The following is a 15,717-nucleotide window of genomic DNA, read 5'->3' as shown; positions in this document are numbered from 1 at the left end:
GGCAGTGATGTGTGGAAGGACAGTAGCTCTGGGCAGCCACCCCACCACGCTGCCCCACCGCACTCCTCGGTCCCCCTGTTGCAAGGACAGTCCCAGGGTAAGGAAGAAAAATACCATTTTGAAGTGTTTTGCGGTTGCTTAGCAACTGCTACAAAAACCCAAGAGATTTCAGTCAATGAACTGGCACATATGCCTCTAAATATGTTGCCAGTGACAGAAGGAGCACCACCACGCTGTTAGACATCTCAGCCCCAGGATGCCCCCAGCTCCAACACCAGCATGTCTCTCCTCACCTTTCAAACCTGCTTCCAGCCTCTGCTTACTCATCCACCTCAAAACTCCCAGAACCATAGAGAGGCGTAGCAAAGCGCCTGTGCACTGGTAATGAGATTATTTTTAATTGTGAAGAGGCTGGCTATACCCTTTTCTCTGTTACCACGCACCTACAAACCATGACTACTTGAAAAAGCAATCAAGACTGAAAAGTTATCCCTTAAATAGCTCTCCTGTGGTAGAGACTGGGTTTCTTCCCAAGCCACGCAATGTGTAGCAGTGACCACTGTCAGCAATTCCCATGACTGTTACCAGTTTCAGTGGGAAGCAATGGCCAAATTGCAGAAACTTTCTGGCCTCCATCATCACACACCATTGTCATGTCTGGTGTTTTCAGATTTTCAAACCTGATATACATGTGTATGCACAGATTTTGATGGGGAATAAAGATTTTTCCACCGCTCTTCTGTAAACTTCCACTAGGTTCATATAATTGATATAAACTTGAAGAGACAATACAAGTAAGCTATGCTTGGAAAAAAAAAAAAAAACCACCCAAAAACTTTTCTGTTTTACAGATGCTTGACTCACAGAACAGTACATATGAAGGGGAAAAAATCCACACCACACTGCAGTGCAACAAGTTTTAAGTTACCAGTATGGAATATTATGCTAAGGAAAAGTAAAAATTTATGCTGGAAATTAAACTGTTTCTAACCACTGCAGCAGTTTGGTTCAGAAACAGCTTTCTGAGGGCCGCAACATAGCCAAGAAACTGCAGACACATCTGAGCCATCTACCCCATCCCTTCCACAGCCAGCAGAGAAGGACCACCTCCACCACCCAAGCTGGTGGGAGAAGCTGTACCCATGCCTGCCAGTTCCTCTCCACCAATGGCAAAGGGCATTGGGGCAATGGGATCGGCTTAGTCCAGCCAAGGGGAGTCCACCCTGGGGGTGAGCTGCCCCAGCATGGGGGGCTGCAGGGGCAGTTGAGGGACCCCTGCCAATCCCAGCTTCCCACTTGCACTGACACTGCAGTGAAGGGAAACGGCCAGAGCTGGGAATCTGCCTGGCCCCTGGTGGTTTTGTGCATTTTCCATGAACCTTAACAGTACTCATGCACTTCTCTTGTGTGTTACCTTTACAATAAAGTAACTTTTTAAAAAATGCTGCTCCCACTGAAAGCCCAGAAGAAATATGTCACCATATTTCTAAGAAACAGAAATGCTCAGAGTCGCATTTGAATTTCAAGGTGCACCTTGTTTCCTGTGCTTACTTCAATCCTTAAAACATAAAATTCCTTAATTATAGTCCTTCCCTCCTTTAAAGTAGTACCCAGTACTTTTCAAAACTTATCTGCTCTAAGTTATCACCAGTGAGTTTTATTTATGACAGTGCTGTGGTACCCAGTAGACTTCTGTGATGGTGTTTCACAGACATCTCATTTGGCACCTCCAAGGGATGAATTACATTCTTTATCCTAATAATTCTTAGTATACTGAAAAGAAATAATACAAATTCTTAAAAAAGCTCCTGTTTGCAGATCTCTTCTGAATATCTAGTAGCAGTTAATGTTCAGAAGTTTCCTGATTTCTTTTAACGCTGTCCCAGTGATTTTAATAGCCATGCACTCTCAAGTGTTTTTATGTGAACACTGGAAATATAGGTAAAGGCCTCAATAAATAGATTTGGTGGTGGTTTTTTTTGGTGGGTTTTTTTTGTGTTTTTTTTAATGAAGTGACCACACAGTAGCATTGTCAATGCTACTTCACTTGGAGCTAGTGAATGAGGCACAGTTTTGAATAATCTGGCAAACAAAACCAGACTTAAGACTTTGAGGCATCTGTTAAAAAAACACACCACCAAACCTGAAAGGACAACAAAATTCCCTTGGCTTCCCAGAATGGTATTAAACAGAATTACTTAATTCTTGGAACCACAATGTGGGTTGGACCTCTGTCACTCCGGTTTCATATATGAAGCAAAGCACTTGGTCAGTGGAAGAGAAGTGCAATAATTATTGCAATTCCTGGTTCCTGAAGGAAGGCTGCTTCTTCTCTGCAAGGCCACAAGCAAATGCTTCAAGTCTTCCAAAATGACACAGCTACCTTTGCTCTCACAGCCACCATACCTGCACAAATTATTTTGTGAAGCTCCAGAAAATACATACTGAGTTTGTTTAGGACCTTCAATACTAAATAGCACCTAAATAGAATCATTTCACTATTCTTTAAGCTGTCCTTTACCTTGTATTAATGTTACTCTGTCTTCCTTCTCCAGACACTTTTTTAAACTGATGATAATTCTCATCGCATACAAATCCACTCATCCAGAGATGTCACTGGACTAGACCTGTTCTCTGTAATCAGTGAAGACCCCTCAGCAAGTTTCTGTTACGTTACAAGCTTTTGCCTACTACCTGCACAGAAAAGTCTTCCCAGCAAATATGATTCTCCAGATGCACTGTTACAAGTACAAATGAAGGTCCTTCTGAGAAGACCTTTTTCTAGGTCTTAACTGAAAAGTTACCAATACTCATTTTGCAAGATTGCCTGGTGATACAATGTAAATTAAAAGACCATAACACAGTGGAGCACACTGAATTGATTTAATAGTATTAGCTCTTCCCAGGTGGAAAGGATGTAAAACAAAGCAAAAAGATAACTGTTAGAAAGTATAATGACAAGGTGACTTAGGATGGTATTATGGAGACAGGAAACTAACATTTTGATAATAAATGAGAGATGTTAGATAATGCTAGGATAGCTAGCCTTAATTTCAGTGTTTCAGTACTGGCTACAACAGAGAAAGAACCAACAAAAAAATGTAAAGAGGGATGATATGATCAAAGCCACAGGCTTGGGAAATGCTCTTTCAAGCAATATTCAGAACTGATAAGTGGGACAAGGCTGCTTTCATCCAGGCTACAAAAGCAACAGCGCAGTACTTCAGTAGTAGGATGAGAGACACGGATGGAAGATTTCACAGCATGGGCAGATAGGGAAGGTTGCATCTTAGACATGCTCCACTAGAAAAATCTTCAAGATACGGGGCTTCCCCTGCTTGTGAGCCCTTGGGAGAAATAAAGCAAGGGTGGGAAGGACTGGTCAGTTTTTATTCCATTGATACTGTATTTGATAACCACTTTTTTTATGTGTCCATTTTTCATTATTATTTTAAAAGATCAGCAGGTTTAAGGCAGGAAGAGAAAGGTATTTTCTGATTCAAGTGGATTGCGGAAGTTTTACCTTCGGGAGAAATTATGAAACAGGTATAAGTGCTACTTTGTCTGGAAGGATCATCATAAAGGCTCCTTAAGACACAAGGCTCTCAGTAGGCTAACTTAATAGCAATTGCACTAGCTACACAAGAAAGTGACCTTTATTGATAAGAAATATTGGGATACTGAAGGGGTTTAAAAGACCCTGAAAGCAAATTCAAGATCTCAGCTGAGCAGAGGACAACTTAGAAGAGAGGCTAATGTTAACCCTAGTTTTATGTAGTTAAAAATTATACAGACAAAAGTCACATCTATACAGAAATAAAGGTTGTAATCTAACCGTATCAGAGGCAACAAGTATTCAAAACTTATGCAGACTATTTAAGCACTTAGTTTCAAGGGAGAGTACATTTAAAGAAGTACAAATAACCTCAGGTGACAGCTCATGTGAAATAGGGATGTTAAGGAAATCCCCCTGGACTCCAGAACTATGCTACATACAATGGAGACTGAAATAGAATGATACCTAGTATGGTTTTGCTCTTGAGAAGGAAAAATGCAATTATTTTTTCGAGGCTATATCAGTTCTGCATTCATAACTGGGCCATCTGACTTCTCCCACAAGTGCAAACAACTGAAATGAAACAGTAGTAAAAGTTAACCTCATCAGCCTGTTTCTCAGTATTAGCAACTTATTTTCTAAATGCAAAAAACAACTCTATTTTGAAGACAAAACGCAAATGAAGTCCTCATAAGCATAATTGTAGCTGGGTTTCTGTCCTCTTTACAGAAATGCATAGATCTTCCAAATTTTTCCACAGCAGAGCAAAAGCACTGGTACAGTGATACAAGGTACAGGGTCCTGCTTTGGTTGGTACCTCTGCCTGGAAGAAACCAGACTTTGTAATGATCTCAAGCTATTGTAATGATCTGAAGAAGTCACACCTCTGTCCCAGTGTCCTGCACAAAAGCACCTGGTGCAGATCTGCCTTTGTGCAACTCACAATTGTTGTTCCAACACCACTGGGCTTGGTGTTATGGAATCCTCCAACTGGCAGGTTTCAGGAAGTAAACATCCTACAAAAGGAGCACATCCAACACCTTCACGCTTAATGAAAACTCCTTTCCAGCTGTGAGGAAAAACAGGAAACTTGCACCCCAGTACATGTTGCTTCCAGAAGCTGCACGTTGCTAAAATAATTTTGAAGATCTGACATCAAGCATCAAGTCCCTAAAACTAGTAAACTCTTCCTTGGGGAACGCCATGTAAATACCCCAAGTAGCTGAACAGGAATGTTTCCTGCCAATTCCATTACCTCTTCCCTGTGGAGTTTGGGAGGGCAGGACCATGCAAGAAGGTGATGGTCACACCAGTGACAGGCTACCACTGGCTCACTGCTGGCAGCACTGAGCCTGTCTCTGACTTGCAGGGCAGCTTGATTTACAGGCAGGTCTCAATTTTATTGAAGAATTTCACATCAAACGTTTGTAACATTTCCAGATATATCATGAAAAGGAAATGAAAAGAAAGCTCTACACTTAAAACACGGAACAGGACTTTTTCTTCTTGCTTCAGATGGCCAAGCAGCCCTTGAAATTGAAATTCACAGCACATGTGAGCATAACAGAGTCGAGAAGAAAAGGGGCTGGAGGACAGAAAGAGGAAGGGACACTTTAAAAACACATATGCAGGAAGGGAAAGAATTGCAGGGAAGGGAGACTCAAGTTGTCAGCATGAACCCATTCCTTCTTCATGCATGCTTGTGATGCCCGAGAAGGCAACTTCACTACTACAGGTTACCTCTAAAGGATTTTCAAAAGACCAATTGCATGGACCAAAGAAAGTAAGCTATTCAAGAGTAAAAGGCCTAACTGCTAAAATAAAATGAAACAAACAGGGGAAAAAATGGTACAGTTCATAAGGATTAAAGGATTTATCTGATTAATTTTTGAAAATTCAACAACAACAGTTCAGGAATTCCTAGTGGCTGTGATTAAAGCTAATGTATTAAGCATGGAACTAAGTAACCTCTCAGATATGGGTTTCTTTTATCTTCAAAACAGATATTATTATTATTTATTATTTTTACAAGTGCTTCACTGTCTTAGAAATGTCTAAGTAACATTTCTAAGATGTTATATGAAGATCTGTGAACAAGCAGGAAAAAGTAAATCACGCACCATATTTGAACACAGAGCATCAGAAGAGAAAACATGGTACTGCCATGTATTTCAAGAGTAAAAATACAAATGTTTATGGGAACAAAGATAATGGTTTCTGCAACTTCAAATATGAAACCTCAGGTCTGCATGCTCTGTCACTTACCTTGGCCAAAATGTAAACAAAGCCAATCTCTTCAACCCCAAACAACAGAATACTAATGTTGGTGATCATTTAAACAAGGGGAAAATTGACTTTAATGGGGGCTGACAAGAAGAAACAAACCATGTTAATGCTATAAGGCAAGATTCATGGCTTTGAAGGGACGTGATGAAGAGCTGTGCAAGTGTCCCTTTTTTCCCACAGCACTATCCAATTCATGCTACAAAGGATGCTCAGAGAGCTTTGTCCAGTACTGCCCCCGAGGGTCACCTGGTACTTAATTTGTATAAAACAAGAGAATACATGTAATTTTAGTAGTCAGCCTTGTCCAGCTTCCTAGTTTTCAGCAACACTGTCAGACCTACACAGCTACCGTGGGCTGCAGAAACAGGACTGAATACCAGCAGAGTAGTAATTATGAGTATGTAGGACTCAAAAAAATATTTTCATAAATACAAAGTGCCTGCAGAGAGTTCTCAACTCAGGCCAGTTTTTCCATTATTTACTACTTAATTTGGAACTATGTTTTTGAGAAAGGGCAGTCTAGATGACGATGCACCTCCCTCTTCTGACCGAGAGCCTTTTGGTCTCCTCTTTCTCTCATGAAGCTCTCCTTCTGGGCAATTTGTGCCCACTTAAATGTAATGTGGACTGCAACAAAGGTGTAATTATGTATAAGTAGTGCCCAACAGAAATCATCTAAGAAAAATAAAGCTTTCTTTAAAGCAATTTTATCTAGCATTCTTTACTATACAGATGTAGCATACTATTGTGGAAGGGAAAAATATCTCAATGGCTGCATAAAGTATAGAAAACCAGTGTGGCCTGTATGAAATGGCATTTGTATATTTAAGAAAAATGTAAAAACATTCTCCTCCTCCCCTTTCCATCTCTGATATTTCTCCAGTTTGTCCTAGCCTCCAGGTATGTTTACACAGCAGCCAGAGATAGGTAGGTGTACATATCTATATATGTGCACATTCACACCTAAGGATAGGTATAAAATGTGAAGTAATTTTGGATAGCAGAACCAATACAGAAATAATAACTTGCCTAGAGTTGCAAGGCCTGCTTTGTCAGCTGTTTGGAGACTTCTAGTTACAAAATCACAGAACAGCTGAGGCTGGAAAGCACCTCTGATTGTTTAGTCCAACCCCTTGCTTAAAGCAGGGCCACCTACAGCAGGTTGCCCAGGACCATGTCCCAGTTGGGTTTTGAATATCTCCAAGGATGAAGACTCTACAACCTCTATGGGCAACCTGTGCCAATGTTCAGCCAACATAAAAAAAAGTGGTTTCACATGTTTAAATTGAATTTTCTGTATTTCAATTTGTACTTTTTGCTTCTTCTCGTGTCATGGGATACCACTAGAGAAGAGCCTGGCTCCATCTTCTGTACTCCCCCCCATTAGGTATTCATGTACACTGATAATTCCATACTTAATTTTAGTCAGAAACATAAAAAAAAGCTCTGTGTAGGATCATAATGCTTCCAGTACTATGTTCCACCAAAGCCAGAAGTAAGAGTTGTTATAAATGGCAGATGTACATATTTCTTGGAGATGAGGGAAGCATCAATCCAGTTTCAGCAAGCTTGCAAAAAAAAAAAAAAAAAAAAATCAATGGTAATTCAACACCAGATTGATTTAGTATTTGTAGTTGTCTTCTAAGAATGGATGTGTTTTAAGAGTTAGTTGCAGACATGCTTTTGATGCAAATTTAGGCTTCAGAGTCATGCTAAAGTAAAATAAGAAAGTATAACTTGCTTTGTAGCATATGGAATGAGAAAATACTTGCAAAAATTCTGGCTTTTTAGAGAGCTAAAAATCAGTCGATAGTAAAGAAGCATCCCAGTTTTTCTACACAGGAAAATCTCCTCAAGCCACACTACAGATGAAGAACCCAAATCCTCTATACTTTAGCACGGGATGGGGGTACAACTTGCTTTGCTGTTGCTTTTGTGAGGATTTAATGAAGGCACTCTGCAAAACCTCTTCCCAGTGGAGAGCCTCTAGCAGGATCCTTTAGGCACCCAGTGCAGAGAATGTGCCAAGTATCCAGCAAAAAAAAGAGCAAAATAAATGTGACTTTAAGGCAGTAAATACCCACACGACTCAGAGCCCTGCAGGCAGCAGTGAAGCTGTCAGGATTCAGGTCAGTAACGTGCCACCAGTGCCTGAGACACCTATGAAGAGGAGGAGGGGCAGAAGCAGTTCCTTGGGTCAAGCTCTTACAGAAGCATTGGCTAGTGTGGGGTACCTACATGGAGGCATGATGGAAAGGAGCCCTATTTGCAGAAGTGGTCAGCAAAGCTCATTAATCACTTCGGAAAGACCTGACCTAGAGATAACAGGAAGATGAACAGAGATGCTTGCTTTCAGTAAAGAGGTAACAACAGGCTGAGAGACAAAAAGCAGCTATGTCAGACTTGGAAAGGTCAAGGGTAAGATTTGTATTTGTCAGAATGAGCTTTCCAAGCAGGAGCCAAGGACATCTTCCTCCAACAAACAAACAAATAATAACAAAAGAAATATTAAGCATCTTTGGTAAGAGAACTTAAATTCCTTCACCTGTGTGCCGTCCCTGGGCATCTCTGCCTACAAGGTATTTTTGGACGTCTACTCCCCCAAAAGAAAGTGGTGGTTGCAAAGATGTCAAAGAGCACATGGTTGAATGGCAGATAGAAGCTGAAGGGCAGAGACACACAGATTGGAGAAAGTGGAGAAAAAAAAAAAAAAGTAGATTTGAATGGGAAAATGGGGCAGACAAATTTAGAAAGGAGGTGGCAGCAAGGCAAGAAGAGAACTGTGGTGAAGAGGCACCAAAACACTGAAGGACAATGACACCGTCTATTTTGAGGTCCTGTTCTGTTGCATCCACCATGCTATATGCCTTCCACACAAAACTAACAGCAATTGTACTGCCTCTGCTGGGCATCACCAAGTCCCTGGGGAGGTGGGGGCCAAAACAGCAATCTGCACTCCACAATATGCTAAAGGAAAATGGGGGGAATGGACGGGACAGGACCATGGATTGCAATCAGGCTGATGTAACAGTAATGGAAGGGATGTATTTTATCAAGTCCCTCATACATCTTCTGACTAGACTGCTGTTGTAGTGTCACAGTAGAAACACAAAGCTGCACACTCATTTCCAGATGACTGCAATGCCCAAAATACCCGATGTCAATTATGACACTGAGACAGAAGGAAATCATCCTTATCCTGGGAAGTTTGTACTGTAAGTGCTTATACTGACAGGAATAGATATACTGATCTTATATTTTTCACTCTTTTTAAAGACACTTGCAGTAATGGTTTATGACCCTAAAGCACCGACTGCTCAGCCTTCCTTGCAAGCCCACAGTCTGTGGTCACATCAAAGATGCTTCATCTTTATTGTCTCTGTTTCTCCCTTCATTTCTTGCCTTTTTCTGCCTAGATTATATAGGCAGGAAACTCTATGGAACAGGGGCTGTATGATATTATGCACTTGCATTACAGGCCAACATGCCTTATCATACTAACATGTCTCCTTCAGTACCATTACCTACAAAACCAGTACCTAGATCTTAAAAGAACCAATTACAACCATGGACACTAAACAGATGCAAGAGCCAAATCTTCCCAAACTTGTGAAAACATGCATACCACTGCAAACCTGGATATTCACATTTCTCTCCAGTCAAACGGCACTAATAACCCATACAAGTTGTAATACGCATTGCATAACTTTGCTACACAATGTGTTTCTACAGACTTCCTAATCAGGGAGCAGAACAGCCTAATCTTTGGGCTAGTCTACCAACTTCTGAAATGCTAAGCTCCCTTAAGAGAGGCAAGAATTTAATATCCTTCTTTGCCATTAATTGGGATACAGTAGTACGCATTCATATTAGGAAGATATGAATGGATGCTGTAAAATCATTCTACAAGACCCAACAGATATGCAGGCAAAAAAAACCCCAGATGGCTATATAATCATCAGCAGTATAAATAATATACTATTTCAATTAATAAACCAATATACCACCGAAGTATGAGACAACTGCATGACAGGGCATAAAACCAAATAGCGCCTGTTATGGAATGGAAAGGACAATTCATGTTTGAAAACGGCATATTTACAAAGTGAGGATCTGGGTTGGAAGCTTCAGGTGCTTCACGGAAAGGCTATAGCAAGTAGTTGTGCCCACAGGTGGCTGAAGCACATCCATGAAAGACAACATGAAACTGAGACAGGAATCTCGTTACCAGGTTTACACAGACAATAGCAACCAGGATTGCTCGTTGTATTCTACATTAAATCTATCAAGCCACACTTAATACTGCAGGTAATAAATTTAAGAACAATTAAAATTAATCATAACAGGAGATTAAGCGTAAAAAAAAATTAATAATACCCATTTTGTTTTCAATTCACCATACCACTGCAGCTGTGAGAACTGCAAGGAAAAGACACTGCTGTTTCCATTCCCTGCTTTATAAAACACGACCTTCCTCTAAACATTGCAAATGTTTGACATGCAGATGCCTAGAGCTAGGCGTATTTCCTCTGCTGTTTAAGTTTCGAACTCCACATAGTTAGTCCCCAGAATAACTTGTGCTGTGTGGGTGAGACCCCTGCGGGAGGGGAGGGGGAGAGCAGGGCAGGGCAGACCTTCCTCACCAAGGGCCCTTGCCTGCACCCAGGTCCTGGGCATGGATGGGAGCACCCGTAACCACAAATCGGGGCAGCAGCTGTCTGCATATAGAGAAGGTGGTCATGTTTCTGATCCTGTTCATTAGTGCTGCTGCATCAGTGTGAGAAGTGTCACAACAGTAAGGCCTTCCCAGCTTAATGTACACTTTGCCAAGCCTGCAGAGAGTATCTCCACCGAGAGGGCTCATCCTGTGCCTCCCCACCACCCCAAAAGTTTTCAGATTTGGAAGAATAAAAAAGACCTTCACTCAACAAAACACAGAAAACAGCCTATTGATTTCCCATAAACTCTCAAAGTGTTAAAATAAACATTTATAGTTGGGTTATTGAATGTCTCAACCATTTAAACAGACAGACATTCCATCAGCAAAACAGTAAATTGGAGTTGGTTCCAAAAACAGAGGAAAAGGGAAAAGGAGCTTTAGGGCACAAAGTCACTTTTCTCATTCTAATGTAAACCTTTACACATGTATCATTTACTGCTACTCGACTTAAAAACTGTAAGGCATATAAGTACAAATCCTGCAATATAAACACTGTGGTAATACTTTAAATCCCTATGACTGTTTTTCAGGACTATCTCTTTCATTGCTAACTGACTACAAAAAAAAAGTATTAACCTTAAGTATCATCTTTCCCCTCCAGACTTGGTATGGTTTTAAATAATGTAAAACTCACATACATAGCAGTAAATAGACATAATATCTTAATAAACCAGAGCTAGAGTAGCACTGTTTATTACAGGCACTCAGTTTACTGCATATATCCATCTCCAGCTAGCAGCCAAAGCTCGTGTTTCTGAAAACATTACTCTTCAAGGAGTATTTATATTTCTATTGGATTATAATGAGCGTACTGGTATGACACTGAAAGTGTTAACAACATATTAATTTCTAAACAAACATATATTAGTGTTAGATAGTATAAGTGATTCTTCCCCAGATACATATAGATATGGATATATATATGAAACACTTGAGGCCTTGATTTTTGTAACATACTTTTGTGCCCTTACCGCACATACACGGACACACACTCCATTCCTGGTTGGAAAGAAAAGCTTTCCTTTTGCATAACAAATTACTCGGGAGATTTATCTACAGGGCAATGTATCAGAAATAAGAACAGTTCACAGAGGCGCACAGCAAACATGCTATGAATGCATGTCCTAACAAAAAGTAATTAAAAACTTTTACATCAAGAAACTCACTGGCAAAACTTGAATGTAAAAATCTCATTGACGATAATCTAGTGTGCTTCATTTCCTGTAGCAATACTCTGTTTACAGTTAAAATATGTTTATAGCAACAAAAATGACAATTTTTTTAGAGAGTAATCCACACAAACTGTTGCTTCAATTTGATTTCTTTCTTTACCCAGAAAAATGAGGTTGTAACAAGAAGAGAAGCAACAACAAAGTAACTTATACCTTGCTGTTAACGCCTGGCAAGTTTAAATTACACTGTCACTAGTTCTAGTTTCACAACTGTCATTTTTTCTGGTGCTGCTTGCATAGATCACCACAGCTCTTTTTGGAGGTACAGATGTCCACACCTAAATAACTGCTGGTGCAGCATTTCAGTTCCAGTGGGTGGTGGCGTTACCTGTATCCACCACCAAAAATATGCTAACTTTTACAGCATTTTTCCAGTTATGGTTTACGTTACTTACAAATAATGATAGCTCAGTACATGAAACTGAAAATATCAGCCTCTCGAAAATAAGCTGCCTGGATATAGTAAATATATAGTTCAGATGGCAATATTACTGTCTATGTTTCTTTATTACTAAGATCGCCATTATTTACTCCTTCATGAGATGCTGTTGCAGATATCAAAGATGTAGGCTTACTTCAGGTAAGCCCCTGTCAAAAAAGGCAAAAAAAAAAAAAAAAGATGACCTTAAAACCTCTATAAGACACTTTTGGTTGGTGATTTGGAGCAACGAAGGAATATGAAACAGCCTGAGAACGACATGCCTTCACATCCTGAACCCTCCCTGTCCCGGTTTTAACTGTTACTATGCAAAAATGCCATTTTCCAAGTCTGTACTGAAGAAAACGGCTTTGGAAATAAAACCCAGGTGAACGTAGACACCAAGGCAACTATTTTAGTCAACATTAAAAAATTAAAAAAAAACTGGTACCAGCTGTGATTAAACCTCCCAAATACTTTTCCTTTTGAATACACTATCACAAATAATAAAGCTTGCGTATCTGTTGCATCCACAGCCATATAAAGTTAGCAACTGGATAAACGCCCCACTTTTTAAGCGTATCTACTCCAGAGGTAACACAGTTTCATACCACACAGTTTAAGAGTGAACAACTTAAATTTTCCTTTGGTTTATACAGTAGGAAAAACATCTTCATGGATAGGTGTGAAGGGTGAAGACTAATACCAAAATAGCTCTTGTTCCTAAAACCTTTCTGATCCTGGCTGAGACAATCTACTTGTACCTCAGACGCATGGTGGCAATCAGCCAGCCAGATGACTGGTGACTTAATATACAAGTTCATGTGGGCTCTGTGGAGTCCGACACAGACAAGGGCATTAACTTTGAAGTCCAACAGTCAGCCTCAATATTCAGAAGTCATAAAATGAGGCATGACTACATTAAGAGACTTTTTTTTTTTATACTTCATGTTTGCTCCCTTCTGTCTGAACAGCTTTCACTGTTAAATGTGCCCATAAAATATGCATGCTTTTTACAGGAAAAGTTGTGATCAATTGATGCATAGGTCAAGTATGAAAAGAACTGAAATGAGTATGACGCTATGATAAATACTATAATAGCCTCAGATTAAAAGACTGGCATGTATATCTTGTTTCATTCTACCGCTGAAGGCAGTTCTGACAATAAACGAGGCTTTGGGCCAAAATTCAGCCTTTGAGAACAATACAGATATGTACGAATATATATAAAATACATGTGTGTGCAAGCAAAGGATATATTGCAATCTACTAGGCGGGGTGGCTTTAGTTTCATTTTGAAAGCCACTTAAAATAAAACCCAGTGGATGAAACAAAGAATCCACCCAAACATGAAGGCTCCAGCATCTTTGTTGAAAGAACAATAGCATATTACTCTTCGTCCCTCTATCTTGTTGCAAGAGAACCATCAAGACAGTTATTGCTGTGATCTAATTAAAGAACACTTCACATAATTATTCTTTAAACTAATCACTATTTATAGAGATTTATCTTCATATGCCAATAGTTGTAAATGCTCTAATTAAATTGCTCTGCAGAAAACATCCCAATAAAAGAAATATTTCCATTAGCATAACAAAAGGCAACCAGTAAAATCACTCACATGCACAGGCTCAAAATTTCAAATGAAAGCAATATTCCTCTATAAATACACTCTATTTTTGAACGAAATCCACTCTAATAATATGTTTTGTAATCTGATGGCTCTCCCACCAGAGTACAGAAAATATTAATGAAAGCAATATCGAATTAAACAGATGACATGATTAACAGTATTCATTTCATGCATGACTGTTTTACTGGAGAGATAAAGACCTGAAAGTAATTACCACCAAGTAAAACTCCTTCACTGACCTCTCCGTTTCCAGCTAGCGGTCCTTAAGTACTGTTGTTTTGCAACAAAGGCCAGTGCCTTTCATCTGTGGGTTTTCTTTTACGCTACAAGCTGAGCACCTCTCCCATTGCATGCACACAGTACCTCTGTATCTATGTCTGTAATGCAGCATAAAGATTACTGGGGAAACCTATCAAACCGGCAGGCAGCAACCTCGCCTGCCAATAAGCGCGAGGCACATGCAGAATCCAGCACATGCTCGCTGAGGCTCGCAGACTGTCACCGCTGCTTAGCAGGCTGGTAATCTAATTATAGCCGTTTGCCATAGCACGGGGCTGCTGAGGCACCGCGCGCGAGGAAATGAGAGCTGAACAGATTACACCTTTTAGCCAAAAGCATTGACATTTGGGACTGTTATTTGTCTGGGTGCATAAAGATAAAATTCCTGTTTGGGGTTTTTTTGTGTGCTTGGTTTTCCGAATGATTCGCCTATGAAGGGGTTTGTCTCCAGCTCTGAAAAAAAGGATATATTTAGGAGTGCTCTTTCAGAAGCTGACCGCTTGCAGTTTGCTAGGTCTATTAGGAGGAGACAATAAAATGCTGCAGTTTATTCTGCCAGCAGGAATTCTTGTTTCAAATGTACACATTACCAGTGTCATATACACAGTAGATCTCAGATCAGTTTATGTACAGTACTTCACAATCTACAGCGTAGACCTCACATCAGCGAGGCAGCACACGCATGCTTTCAGCACACAGTACCCCTACAGAAGTCAACAGGACACGCTTTGTCCTTTACGTTTACATGTGGGCAGATACTCAGATGACCCGAGGGCTTCTGTGTGCACTGGCACATAACGTCCTAAGTTTTCACATGAGGCTATGGTGGAAATGCCAAGGAAATTTTTGCCACTATGCAAACAACTGAATCCATTTGGAAAGTACTTACTGTGACCAAATACTCCTTAGAAGTATGGGGAACTAACTCAAGTAAGCCTTACACGCATCTTATAAATATGTAAGTCCCCAAACTAAGGAAAGTTATGATCTAAGAGAACATTGTGTATTTGAAAGAGCTTCTACAATATCAGGTAAGTAATCATGACAAAAGATACAGGCACATGTAGTTTAGTCTTCCTTGATATTACATTTCAATTAATCATCGCTCTGACTAGCACAAATTGGAAAACAATCTTCTGAAGTTTCCTGTTCCCACATGGTTCATATAATCACCTAAGCTTTACACTGACCGAAAGGTTTTCAAACGTCAGTGGCAACTGGGAAGTACATAGCCTGTTTCTCAGAAGTGTGCCAGATGTGTCTCATGAGATACAGTACATTTTTCATGATCGATATTGCCAAACTATCATAATGCTACAGCATTATGCACATACAAACTTTACAACGCATTTTTAAGATGTTCCACTAAGTTACACATAAAACATATCCATAAACATTACACTTACAAGATTCTGAACGCTACTGCAATAATGAGTTCCTATGTGCCCACACCAGCAGTTTTTCTAATTCTTTACTCTTATCAACAGCACCATACAGTATCAGGCACAGTCCAAGTGCATGATATTAAAGGTCGTTTAGAAACATTTTTATCTATCATACTTACTTTAGTACAAAATTTATATTTGCTACTAC

At 39.9% G+C, this 15,717-nt stretch overlaps 1 protein-coding gene across 6 annotated transcripts in view; it reads right to left on the bottom strand.

The window, feature by feature from the left end:
• FAM110B (family with sequence similarity 110 member B) overlaps window positions 1–15,717 on the bottom strand; it is a 115,872-nt gene that overhangs the window by 47,771 nt on the left and 52,384 nt on the right. The window contains exon 1 of one of the 6 annotated variants that reach the window (XM_074881638.1): window positions 14,085–14,219. The exons of 4 other annotated variants lie outside the window; for them this stretch is intronic. The gene's annotated coding sequence lies outside the window, so the exon portion shown is untranslated. Of the gene's footprint in view, window positions 1–14,084; window positions 14,220–15,717 lie in introns of those variants that run through there. One more of the 6 variants, XM_074881679.1, reaches the window with a different exon arrangement.

The sequence above is a fragment of the Strix uralensis genome, chromosome 1 (genome assembly GCF_047716275.1).
Source record: "Strix uralensis isolate ZFMK-TIS-50842 chromosome 1, bStrUra1, whole genome shotgun sequence".
Lineage (NCBI taxonomy): Eukaryota > Metazoa > Chordata > Aves > Strigiformes > Strigidae > Strix > Strix uralensis.
Note: the sequence above shows the minus strand (reverse complement) of the source record. Positions and strands in the feature narration are given on the sequence as shown.